Source organism: Charadrius vociferus, unplaced genomic scaffold (assembly GCF_000708025.1).
Source record: "Charadrius vociferus isolate BGI_N301 unplaced genomic scaffold, ASM70802v2 scaffold161, whole genome shotgun sequence".
In the NCBI taxonomy this organism is placed as follows: Eukaryota; Metazoa; Chordata; class Aves; order Charadriiformes; family Charadriidae; genus Charadrius; species Charadrius vociferus.
The window spans coordinates 2989549-3003485 of NW_009646928.1; positions in this window are offsets into that span (position 1 = coordinate 2989549).

Here is a 13937-nt window from a genome sequence, read left to right on the forward strand (position 1 = left end):
GGTGTCGGCCCTGAGGAGGAGCAGCCCCCGGCGGGCCGCCCGCCTTCGCGGGGGCTTCGCTTTCTCCTTCGGCCTGGCTTCCCGGGGGATGAGGTCCCGCCGCCGACCTCCCGCCGTGCCAGCAGCGACACGGTGCAGACGCTGACCCAACTGTGTGATTTTAACCGTGGGCTGGTGGCCGTAATCACGTCAGTGAGCTGAGGGTGAACCGTATGAAAGCCTGATTTGCTGTGAGTGTCAGGCTAGGGACAAAATGACCCAAAGTTGCCAGTACTAGCCGGTAGTGAGTGACTTTGCTGTTCCCCAGCCGTCCTAAATTAATAACTGTATTGCTGCTTGTATCCCGTGGAAACATACATCACGGTTTTCTACCGTTTTCTCGTAACTGCTGAGCGTCCTATGGACTACTGTGTCAGTGAAGTGCTTGATTCCTCTGACTGCTGATCTTCCAAAACTGTGCTTACCAAAGCAGAGTTAATATGGACAGCTCATGTAGTTTAAGTAGAGCATGTGTTCACAACACTCTATGAAAGGAAGTTATTTGAAGCAGTAATTATCCCCTCCAGAGAGGGTTACATTTCCTGCTATTACAAATTGGAATAGTTTATCTAAAATCACTGGATCGACAAACATTTATGTGGTGAGTATATCTGAACTGCGGATGAGCACTGGAAAAAGACTGCATTTGCAGTCAAACTCTGTCAGGCTGCAATCCTGTTATATATCATAATCTGAACAGTTGGTTGGTACTTTGCTGGGATAGCTCCCAGTAGAACTTCAATTGCTGCAGGAATCAGTGTTGATTATTCACTCCTCTCTAGTTTTTGGCGGGAGTCAGGGTTCATACTATACCTGAAGAAAAATGGGAAAAACTGTCCGTTGTCTAGATGACTTCTAATCATTGAATAACCCCCATGCATTTTGTAACCATATGGGTGTTACCATTCAGAGAAACTATAAGTGAAACTGTCAAAGAAGATTGTATGATGTACAAGAGAAGAGGTTGCATTTTTCTTCAGAGATGGAAATATGAAGATGATAGTAATGAACTTCCACAAGCAACTGTCATCTTTGAATTTATTTGCCAGAATTTTCTAATATCACTTACAATAATGTATGCACCTCAGAACAAGAGTGTGTGTTCTGTTTCTGTCTTTTACATATGCTTCTTGTTTGGCCATAAAATACTAATTTTGTATTCAAAGCTTTCCAGTAGTATTTTTCAATTTACAATTAAAATTTTGAATGTCGGAGCCAGGTATTTGAGATGGATTTAGCCAATTGATTGATCTTCAACACTGAAGTGTATTTCTTGGTCCTGAACCTACATGTATCTGCTGAAGGTCATGTTATTAATTTTTACATTATTCCTTCATTTTAGAACACAGAAACTACAATAGTTAATTTTTGCAGCACTATAATCCCTGTTTTTCTTTGTAAATGATAGCTATAGTTTTCAAATAGCTTGTCCTGGTTTTGGCTGTGATAGAGTTAATTTTCTCCCTAGTAGCTGGCATAGTACTGTATTTCAGATTTAGGATGAGAATAATGTCGATAACACACTGATGTTTTAGTTGTTGCTAATGTTATGGTTTGAGAAACCCATAACAATTTGTTGTCGTTTAGACAATGATTCTATCACCCAATGACCCTTCCCCACCCGGGAAAGGGAATTGGGAAAAAACAAGGAAACCCAGGAGTTGAAGTATAAACAGATTTAATAGGGTAAGAGTAGATAATTAGCATTAATCGCACTAAAGAACCAATATTGATCCTGTTACCAATACAGAATACACAAGGATTATACTCAGCCAATTATATCAGTAGGAAGCTGTGCACTCCCAGCAGTGGACAGTAAATGTTGGACACTGCGAGTGCTATGGCTTCAGGAGGAAGGGAAGTCTTCGGGGGTCTGGCACCGGGTCATGAAGTTCTCAGGATGGCAGCCATCAAGGGAGAGAGCCCGAACTTCACAGCAAACTCTAATTTATGTTTAATGTGACGTTCACGGTATGAAATAATCCTGTTGGCCAGCTTGGGTCAAGTGCTTATGTCTCGCTTCTCCTCATCCCTGCATCTGGCAAGCTCAAAAACACTGAGACCTTGAAACCCATGTATCATAGCTGGCTACAAAGTAAATATTTTCACAAACTCAGACACTAGAGTCTTCTAAAAGTGCGGTCTTCCCAAGTATTAGAAGAGAAATTAGCCCTGTGTCGCTCAAACCAGGACAGCTAAGCAGTGCTTACACTAAGTCGAGGACTCTTCAGCTTCTCATCCACCCTGCCAGTGAGGAGACTGGGGGTACACAAGAAGCTGGGAGGAGACACAGCCAGGACAGCTGACCCAAACTAACTGGAGGGATATTCCATACAATATGACGTCATACAACAATAAAACTGGGGGGAGTTGGCTGGGGCAGCAGTAGTCACTGCTTGGGGACTGACTGGGCATTGGTCGGTGGGCGGTGAGCAATTGCATTGTGCATTCCTTGTTTTGTAGATTCTTTTACCATTATTATTACTACTGTCATTTTCCCTTTTCTGTCCTATTAAACTGTCTTTATCTCAACCCACAACTTTTTACCTTTTTTTTCGTATTCTCTCACCCATTCCACTTGGCGGGAAGTGAGCGAACTGCTGTGTGGTGTGAGCTGCCTGCTGAGAAACCACAACATGGTTCTACCTCAGTCAGTTTAGCAGTGACACACTCGCTGACTATACAAATACATTTGTGATTTTTTAGCAGTAATTGCAGTAATTGCAATTTAAATAACCTGGTATGTTTTTCATCAGCTGCAAGGCTCATGAGGTATATGGTGGGAGGACAGGTTTGAGAAAGCATACTGGTTGTAGACATTTACAAATGAGTGTTTTCTTCTAGGGTCAGCTTCCTTGTGACAGTATCTTTCATTGTAGTGAGCCCCAGTTTTATAATGGTCTCTAAGAATGTGGAGAAGTTATACTGTGAGGTTGACTCTTTCTGTGTCTAGGATTGTGAAAACAGCTCGTAGGGGATTTTATGCACCCATCCTATGCGTTGGGTCTAGGATGAACACGGCTTGGTTAAAACGTGAACACCAGATTTAACAGCAATCGTGTATCTGTGTAAATATAATTAGTGTAGTTCTGAGAAGTTACTTTGAGATGTGTAAAGCGATGATAAAGATACATCAGGTCTCTGCTGCAGGAGATTCCTGGGCAGGAATCCAGACTAAACACAAGAAGATATAGTTCGATTCAGAAGAGCCTCTACTTATGTCCTTTGGAGAACATTAAACTTCCGTGCTGCCTGAATCAGAAGAAGGGTAGATAGCAAAGGCAAGCGGGCCCTCACCTTGCTTTGTCACCTTACTGTGCTGCTGGAGAACAGTGATTTGCCCTGGAGCATGAGCCCAAGATTTATGCTGGAGAGGGTAGTTCACTCAAATAACTGCCACCACTGTGCTGTCCTCTCTAGCAGTATGAGACTGGGAAAAGGCAGCTGGTCTACCTTTCTCCATTAAGGCTCCATTTTGATTTTCTTTTTTTCCTCATATTTCAGGAAAATTAAAAATCTGTCTTACAGACTAAGTGGAATTGAAATAATCAGGAAGATCTCATCCTATAATATAAAGATACAACTTTTCTGGTATCATTTAATAGTCCGTGCATTTCCCTTAGAAAATTTGCTGCATTGCTAATATAGGTTTCTCTCTGTCCTTCTCCCCCCTTTCCTATTCCTGCGAGATGGACTTTTTTTTTTTTTCTGTTGTGTCAAAATAAGGTGATGGTGAATGATGGGTCCTTTCTGAGATGAGAGCACTTTTGCAATCTGGTAACCTTTGGCATAAAACACATATACTAGTGAATGGTCCAGCACTTAAGAGTGATTCACTACTAAGCATTATAGAAAATAGGTTTACCAGTTGAAAAATTCCAAGGCAAGTTCTCCTTCCTCTGTGTGGTCTGTGTACGGTACTCTCATTTTGTTTCTATTATGTGGTTAAGAGAGGAGATAATGAGAGCTTCTTAAGGGATCTTGTAATGTAGCAAAACCTGCACTGGTTCTAATGGTTTTAAGAGAGAGTATGAAAACTGGCAAGAGATCGGCCAAAAAGAACCATTTTCAGATATGTTGTATGCCAGGCTATATTCTACCCTCAGTTTGTGCACCTGTCTCCCATTAACCTTTATGGAAGTTTTGTGTATTCAGCGAAGGGAGAATGTATTTGAATATTTGTTAAGATGATATGAGTTCTTTTTTTGTATGTATTGTGTTAGTGTTATTAGCCAAAAATATGATAGGACAAATGAGGAGAAAGAAAGTTCACTTTTTTCAGGGGCTTTTTTTGACTTTTTGTTAGGAATGAAATTATTTTTCTGTCTGTAAGCAAAACGGATATCTTATATAATCTTAAAGTATATTTTAGACTACAATTAATAGGAATAAAAGCACACTAAAATACTAAGTTTTACTAAAAATGAATGCATTTTTCATCCAGTAACATCAAATTATCTCATTCTAGAAATGTTAAATAATTACCCATATCAAGTACTTCATAATTATTTACAAATGAAATGAGAGAGTTAAAAAAACTTAAGTGACAAGACCACAGAGATTAGAATTTAGGATTCCTAACTTCCGGTCTTCTATTCTTACCATAAAGTAATATTTATTCTTCTGTAACTGTTAACTGCAACAGTTAACTTTTCATGTTTTCACATTCTTTTGAGAATTAGTTGAGTCACTGACTCGCAGCATCAGTCAGTTTTATCCAATAAAGACAGGTGCCATGGAGTCATTTTACTGCTCACAACAATGCAAGTAGAGATAGTTTGTTGCTTTTTTGAGTCTTTAGTAAGAAACTTGCTAATGTGTTAGAAGATCTGAAAAATTACATGGAATTAAACTATAGGGCAAACACTTAAACAGCAATTTTTGATATAAAAATTTTCTCAGAATATCTCCTACTTTTTAACTTAAATAAATAATTACTTTTAACATAAGTTGCAAGGCAGTAGGTAGTTGGAGATGTGTTTATTACTAGCAAAACCCGAGCTGTAGGCCGTACTTATTAGAACACCTGAGCAGAAAGGAGATGGCATAGTAAATCTCCTGTAGCAATTACTACAGCCATGTGGTTTATAGTAAGCCCCTTGCTGGAACATATCACAAGTGGCAGAGCAAATGCAGTGAGAAGGGACAAAATAACAGGGACATGTTCCATGTCCCAAACAAATCCATAGAGACTTGGTCCAAACTGGAAGTAGTCCCTCTCTGGCTGAATATTTACCAGAGTATGATAGAACTTCGTTCTTCTTGTTCACACAGGTAATGTGCTAACAGTGGTGTTTAAGCCTTATATCGTTTGGAGTGTTTGTTAGGGGATTTCCTGCGGATCTTGCCACAGTTTTTATGCAAGAAAACTTCTATTTTGAAAAGCTGGTTGGCTATCAATGAAGACTGTTGCAGCTAAACTGTATTTGAATTTGACTCAGATTTTTGTTGCATTTAAAAAATGTTAAAATCAGTCACTGAGAATCTGCAAAATTTGTGTGCATTCCTATGAAAAAAATAATAGAAGAAAGTTTTAAATTCAAACCAGGTATAATGTTAGTAAACATGATTTGGATAGCTAAACACATCTGAGGGCTAATGTTAGTTTAATTTTGTATACGCCAAACAAACAGGATTTCCTTTGTTTTATTTATAGATTGGTTTTCTAGACAAACAAATCATATTGTCTTAACCTGTTTGTTGTTTTTAAAAAAATCAGGATAAATTTGATCCTTCTACTTTGCTTGAACAAAATTTGACCACATTAATATCCTGTTATTTAATCTATTTGACAAGTGTTTTGGATTATGTTTTCTTGTGAAATAGTCTGATCTATGCAAGTAGTTTGTTCTAAAAAAACATTTTGAACAAAAGTAATCTGTTTAGGTTTGAATGGTACATCATTCAATGCCTTTGATTACATTAGTGCATCTGTATTAAGACAGAAAAAGAGAAAAAAACTGCAAAAGGCCTTCTGTAAGGCTTGTAAATGGAGTAGGTATGTGGGACCTTATATAGAATTAAGTAAGGGCACATCTTTCCCATGACACATGATTTTAAGACTCAGGAAAACCGTAAGACAATGAAGCGCACACATTATATAATCTTAGAAATTTGAACGGCTGCTGCTTTCAGTTTTTTAAAGACTGAGAGAAGTATACAATTTCCTGCAAATAAGATACATTTTGCTGCTATGTGTGTGTATAAGAGGATACTCTACCCCTGGCAAATTTTTATCCAATAAATGCTTGTAACCATAGGCGTTATCACCACAGGTCTTGATGGCTGTCAGTGTTCAGTTTTCTGTGGAGTTAAATCTGTCATTTCTGTCAGAAAAAGTTTTATAAGATGTGAGTCTGTCTCACAGAAAGCAGTTTGTGGTTTTGTTTTGTTAAATTTGCTACTGGAATCTCTTCTATCTGGATATTAACAGGTTAGACAACTATTGTATGTTAACATACACTGATTCCGCTGAAGCAGGTTTGACTAGATCTCTGGATGTCTTTTCCAAGTCTGTGTTTCTATGGTGCTGTGAGTACAGGAAGAAAAAAGCCCACCCTGATGTAATTTTCATGCAACACCTACTTGTGAAATAGCAATCTGAAATCTTATGTAGCTTTAGTAGTTTACAATCAAACTCTGCTTCTCTGCAAAAATGAAACAATTTAAAAACATTTGGTTCTTCAACTATAATCGCAGGAAAAAAAATTAAATTTCATTTCATTATAATAAAATATTAAATATACATTTATAGCTGGAGACGTGCATTTATTTTACAGGAAATAGAATATGTTCAGATATTCTTGAAAAAATCTACATGTATGGTTTGGCAGTTTTTGTTCTGCGTTACATACACAAAGCAGGGTCTAACCTGTTAAATCTATAATGTTTTTATAGCCATATGACAAAAATGAAACAGCGTTATTTTTGTTAATATTGTGTATGCTAGTAATGCTGGCAAGCTTCAACACATATTTACAGATATGTATGTAGGAGCAAAATGTATTTACAGCTAGTGTTGTAAGTCAGTGGAAGAATGTGATATTTAAGCAATACTCTCACTAACCAGGAAAATTACTTTTCATTTCACTATAGTTATAAAGTATTATGTCTTTTCTTGCTATTCATTGCCCTAAAGGTGGCTGCAATTCAGGAGGGAGGAAAAAATCCATTATAGATGCTTGCTTAATTTATTGTGTCCACAACTGTCCACAGTTACTGATCAACTGTTGTGATATATTTAAAACAGCCATTTAGAGTTCAATATTAAGCAAAAAAATACAGATCCGTTAGATTTTATAATTTTTGTTTATCATTTTTATGATTACTGATAAATCAAGCATTTTGTAGAATTTATTTCTCTGAGAGAAAGGAACTTGTGGCTAGTATATAGAACAATTCGTCTTAAAAGGGACCATTTTCCCAGCTCTGGTCCTTGCTCTGGAATTGTGGGAGCAAGCGACTTAAGTCATATTTTTTTCACCTTGATATCAAAGGAGGAAAAATCGTCTTTTGCCACCAGTAGTTTTTGCCACTGGTTCCTAGGTTACAGACATATATTTATTTTCTCTTAGTCTCAGTTTCTCAATGTGTCAAATTAACCATATTTATTTCAATAACAGTATTTCTTACAGCTAAAGCTATGTGAATTGCTATTGAAAGGAAGCTTTTTGAATAGAAGGCACCGTATACAATTTTGAGCGTTACTAAAATCTGCATGGCATAGATCATAACTTCTTTACTGACAAAGAAATCAACACCTGAATCATGCCTGCATGATTTCTGAGCTTTTCCTCCTGCCACATTTCATAAGCTGACAGTGACTCTCATGACACAGGTATAAAGTAAGGGTGGCAAATGTTACCAGTTTTACAGGAGTTAACTGAAAATCAGTCATAGATATTCAAGTGACAGTTAGAAATTTCCCTTCCAACTCCTAGTTCCATGATCAACTCAGAAGAATATACTAGTTTTCTTAAGCATCAAATAATATTTAAAGTAAGCATTTTAAATGACTAAATTTGTAACGTTAAAAGATGGCCTCTCTAGGGTGGAAATTTCTATGGGCCATTGCTTGAACTCCCGAAATGTACTAAAGCAAATTTCATATTTATTTCCATTGAGAAAGCAAATTACTTTTTATAGAAAAGGATCAAAAGCATCAGAGTGGATATGGTATGTTAATAATAGGTGGGACAGTGAGGGTAGAAGAACTGATGGGACACTTACGGTTCAAGGAATTGAGCACTTTTCATTTATGCTGGAAAAAAATGTAAATGATGTCACCCTCGCCTCCCAGTGCAAAGTTATCAGACAGACATCGCCAGGTGATATCTCTGACATTAAAATGACTGGAATGTTATTTCCTCCTATTTTTTTTCTTTTGGAAATCTTCCAATACCTTATTGCAAATGAAACAAAAATTCACATATAACGGTGTAAGAAACAAAGATCTGTCTGTAGTCTCAATGCTGGATTATTGCTGTTCTATCTCAAAGCTAATTGAAATCCAAGATGTTTGTATCAAAGCTGTAATGAGACACTGACAAATACCTTTCTGCCCCACTGGAAATGTAATCTTTCTATTGAACGTTTTGTCCTGGTAAATTCCATTTGCAATAGGACTAGGCATTTTGCATTTGAATCAAGAAGGTCACTACTTTGGATCAGATGATATGGTGTACACTCCACTTGCCTTTAGATGAAATTGATCCTTTACTGTGTTGAACATAAGACTGTGAATTTTTTACATCTAATTATCTTATTTTACCTCTAGATGAATTTGGAATCCTAACACTACGGCCACTTTTTGATCTTTGCATACATCTGTGTGACAGTTCTCTTAAAAGCCAATTATCCCCTAGATGGTAATACATTTTAGATATTCAGTTGTATTTTTTTTCTAAATAAAACAGAGTAAGATCACAGCGTTTCATTTATTGACAATGTATTCAATCGTTTGATAGAACTGAATATTTGATAACATTTTGCTCACTTTTGCAGCAGTAGTGCAATAGTTCTATGTATAATTAATTACTCAAACTTGTTTGAGTAAACTTATTTACTTCTAAATACCTAGAAACTAAACTATGTATTTAACGTTTTGGTTGTTTTACTTACAAATAATCCCACTGACTTCAGTGGCGAGAGGCATCATAAACCTGAATGGCAGTTGCAGTGTGTGCACTCATCTTCAGTGTTAAAACTCTCATTACCTTTCTTTGCAAATGTGGCTTGTTATCTTTTTATAACCTAAGGTAAATTATACCGAGTGTATGTATAAAATCACTATTTTTTTCCTCTTTTGTTTTGACATGAATATATGCTCTTAGCATTTTCACTTCACATCAAGTGTGTAGATTATTTGTGAAAAAAAAAAAAAGAAAGAGGATGAAATCTGTAGCTACAGAAGGGATAATGTGAAAGGCATAAATAGCAGCTAGTCTCTGCAGGTATGAACCTGTTCTTATTTAAATCGATGGAAATTTCACTGCCAACGGCAGTGAATGCAGGATCAAGTCCTCAATTCTTTCTAAAAATCAATTAGAGGCATTCCTAATAGGCTTTCATGCCTTTGAAAATTTGTCTCTAAATTACTGTTGGAAACCAATCAATTAGATATTGGAGTTCATTTTATTACAATAAATTCCACAATATTGTGTAAAATGAAAGGAAATGGTTTAATTTACTGGCTTTTTATTTATCCAGAAAGATTAAGTTATATCTGGGATTGTCAAATCACCTTGTTTTATTTGCTGAGATATGTAGGGCTCGACAGAATGCTGATGTGACTCTTCATGTATTGGAATTGTTCCCTGCACTGTGATGAATAGTGCTGGTACTAGGAAGCTGAGAGACGAGAAATTGCCGTGTCAGGCATCGGACTGAAATACATTTTAAATAGACTTTTTATATGGTACTGTAGCAATTGAAAATTCTGATTCAGTGTCTGCTAAGAAAATGTTGGAAATGCTTTTAAAAGTTTCTTAACCAATACTGAATTTGTCAGTTCAGTAATAGTGTGTAACCCAAAATATAATCATTAAGGAAGATTAAGCAATTTTTAAGGTAAAAACTGGCTCATTCTGATTTGGATTTATTTTTAATGTTCCATTGTTCACAGGAGATTCCGTGTGATGGCTGAAGAGTACATGACACAAGCTGGCAGGTGGCGCAGCGTAAGGTTTGCGTAAAGCTCATTTTTTCATTTCTCATTTCTCATCTGCTGTCTTTCAGGCTCAATAATCTGTTTCCTTAAATTGCATTATCGTTAAATGTTATATTGACCATGAGATCATATAATGTTGTGTTATATATTATGCTACACAGTGCTGTATTTAATTAGACAACAGCATATTCTTTTGAAATCTTAGCTAGTTATATAGCTTTTGTAGATTTAAAATTACATTAACATAGATTTTATGTAATTAAGATACATTTTAATTGAGATATTACAATACAATATATGTAGGATTATACAAATTAAATTTATGTAATATAGGTAATATATCAATACATGCATATAGTATGTATATTAACATATGCTTAATTAAGATCATAAAGATTGAGTTTATTATTAGTTATATTTAATACATTCCGATAGTGAGTCAAGTCAAAGGATGCCCTAAATACCTTATAACTTTAACAGAACCAGAGAGGTGATAAACTTCAGGAGGAATTTCAAAACAAAAAATTCTTGAAAGTTGTGTTTGAGGAGTTATTATATATTACTCATTTATAATTAGGAGGGAAAAAAACAAGTTTGAATGGCAATAAAGAACTGTTTTAATTTGTAAATATTTAATAAAAATGACTGTATCTTTATATATTTGAAAGCCTCAAAAACAACTGAATGCATTCTCTTTAAACTGAAAATGGTAAAAATGTGACTGGCCTAGAGGTAATTGTTTTGAAAAGTTATTTTAAGATAATGAAAAGAAGGTCATAGAATAGAAGTCCCATTTCAACCATATAAGTGTAATCAAATCAGCTAATACAGGAGTGCATTCTGGCAAGAATAAATAAGCATTGCAAAGCCTGATAAGGACAGTATGGAATACAGAAATGTATCCAAGTGAGTAAACATCAAATGAAGGATTATCCCTACTTGTGAAGAATCCATTCCAGCAAGAAATTGAACCATGGACTACCGCATCTGAAATGTGTAGGACTCCCTAGAGAGCTAAAAGGGCATCTGCAGATTCTGTTGCCAGTACACCAAAGATCTCTGCACTGTACTGTAGTGCACAAAAGTACATGTTCCCCAGATTTCCCTTTTTAAAGAACTTCTTTCAGAATAAAAATCAGATCTTGGTGTTCTGAGTTTTTAAAAGTATAGCTAGGTTCTCTTTGCTGTTGCTTTGCATTTGAATGCAAGAAAAAAAAAAGTCTTGAGTTTCTGAGTGTCCTAAAATAAAAACAAAAATATTGTGATATCCTGAAATGGCTTGAAAGGTAAATAGAAGATTCTAAAATGCTACCAGATGTGCACGCTTGCAATAGTAACAGTAACAACAGGAAAAGAGAAAGGATAAGCATTTAAGGAGAAATACTTTATTCCATACTTAGCTTGAAGTGGAAAGAGTCTGTCCAAAGCAAATAAGAAAAAGACAACCAGATCTGTGAAACTAGGTGTCAGGAGACTGGGGAGGCATGGAGGAAGAAATTTCTGAGGCCACAGAATAGAGGTGTTAGGTATAAATCAGAACTGATTTTGTACTGAAGGACTTGCCAAAATGATGTCGCTAGAATATACTGATATACTGAAACATCCTACATATATTGCATGTATCTCAAACAACTTCCAGAACACCACACCAGACCACTCCAGAGCAAAGAAATTACCCATGGATCGAGTTGAAGAGAGAAAATATTTTTATATACCTTTATTAATATGGTATAGAAAATAGGAAGAACTGCTGAACAAGATCATGACAAGTTGGATACTGTCAACAAGATTATTAACTATGTGAGTCAGAGATGATGTTAATAACATACGTATAATGCCTGCCACAAAAAAGCTTTTGTACTTGAAGCCTTGAGCATGTAATTTAAAATGTATATATTTTAACAGTTATCAAAGAGGAGATAAGTAAGCGTGGATAAAATCATGACATTATTGTTTCTCACAAAGTGACACTGATTTTTGGTGGCCAAGGGGTATTACTTTGGGGGTTAATTTTATAGCTAAAATGAACACCAAGAACTATAATGACTTCAACAGTCAATTATGGATGTTCAACAGTTCTAAAAAAAAAGTCCTAACACATCTCAAGTAGACACACATAAATGGACACATGCAAAATCAACAGTCCCCTTGAAAACTGTGGTCAAACAGCACAACTGTCTTTTACTTGGATACCTGTTTTGTTTGGAAAAGGATCACGCTATGAGATTCTGTCTCTGGACTTGAGAGTTAGTGATCTGTGGAATCAAAAGAATACAAAAAGAATACAAAAGACTACAATTTTACTGGATTTTTTTAACTTTATGTTTTGTATTTCTCCTGCCACACATTCAGTTGGCAGGCTCACTATAGTGTGTTATACTTCTCATATGATCAGGAAATATGTGATATACATTTTTTTAATTTTAGAAGCACAGTGTCACAGTTCTCTCTTAAACACTCTTCCCTGATTGACTTTGCCAATGTAAAAAGTGCGATTTTATCTAAGTCATCCTTTCTTTATCTTTTATTTGTAAGACTTGTTTGCACTAAGAAGTGTTCTAACTAAATAAACTTCTAATTAAAACTTAATTCAGTTTTAATTAAACAAGTGCAGATCCCTGTTACAGAATTCCCCGAGTAAATGTAAGATATGTCATTTTAACTTATGTTAGGTTTACATAAATATTTCTTTCATTGACTCTTCTGGCTAAAGTAGGTCTTACAGTGGACACCCATTCTCACCCATATTTCTCTGGATTGGGCTGGTTGTGTATGATCATATGAAGAACTGGATCAGTATTCTACTTACAGTTCACCACATAACCCTGCTGACAATTACATTAACATGATGGAGGAGGAAGTTATGATCAGAAACAAGAGGCAGGAGGTCATGGAAGTTCTTCTGTCCGTGTGCTTATTCTTATCCTTACTGTAAGATAGAATATGTTAGTTTCATAAACTTTCACCAATGTTTCATTGAGTGAACTCAGAGAGAACATGAATGCACACAATTAAGATTATTCTGTTAATTCTGCAAGCCTTTGTAACTTGATTTTTTTTCAGTCCTGGGTCCAGCTGCATAAAAATAGTGGATTAGGGCTTATCAGACACAAAACTGTTCTGAAGAATCAAGATGTTTTAGGAGAATATCCTATCCCAGCAACCAGAACTGCGCAGAAGAGTCCAGTTAAGATACGGTTAAATGTTTTTGCCAACCTTTAATGAAAAACACTGTTGTAAAACTTACAACAACAGCTAAGAAACATCATAAACATATATTCAAGTCAATGAAAACTAATTCGATAAGCTCTCTGACATCACATTTGATGTGATTTGATTATATATCCAGAAAGGAAGCTTCATGTTTATGAAAGCTAGATTTCCAGTAACATAGTAATGAATTGCAGCACATCTTTGCCAGTGCTTTTTGACCCAGTGAAACCATAAAAGATTTTTAGTTTTGTTTATTCTGTAACAAATGGCTGTGTGTGTGTGATAACACTGTAGTAAACAACATTGACTTGTGGAATGATAATGAAAAATCTCATCCAGAAAGTATGTTTATTTCAAGCAAAGCAGAAGTATTCATAATTTCATCTCTGGGGTGATATACAGACACTTTTACTGTAAAAATGTGGGCCTAATCCCCTTAGACCTTCAGTCATAGAACTCAGTTACGTCAATACTTCAGACCTTATGTACTGTACTCAATGAAAAGCTTTCTTCTTAT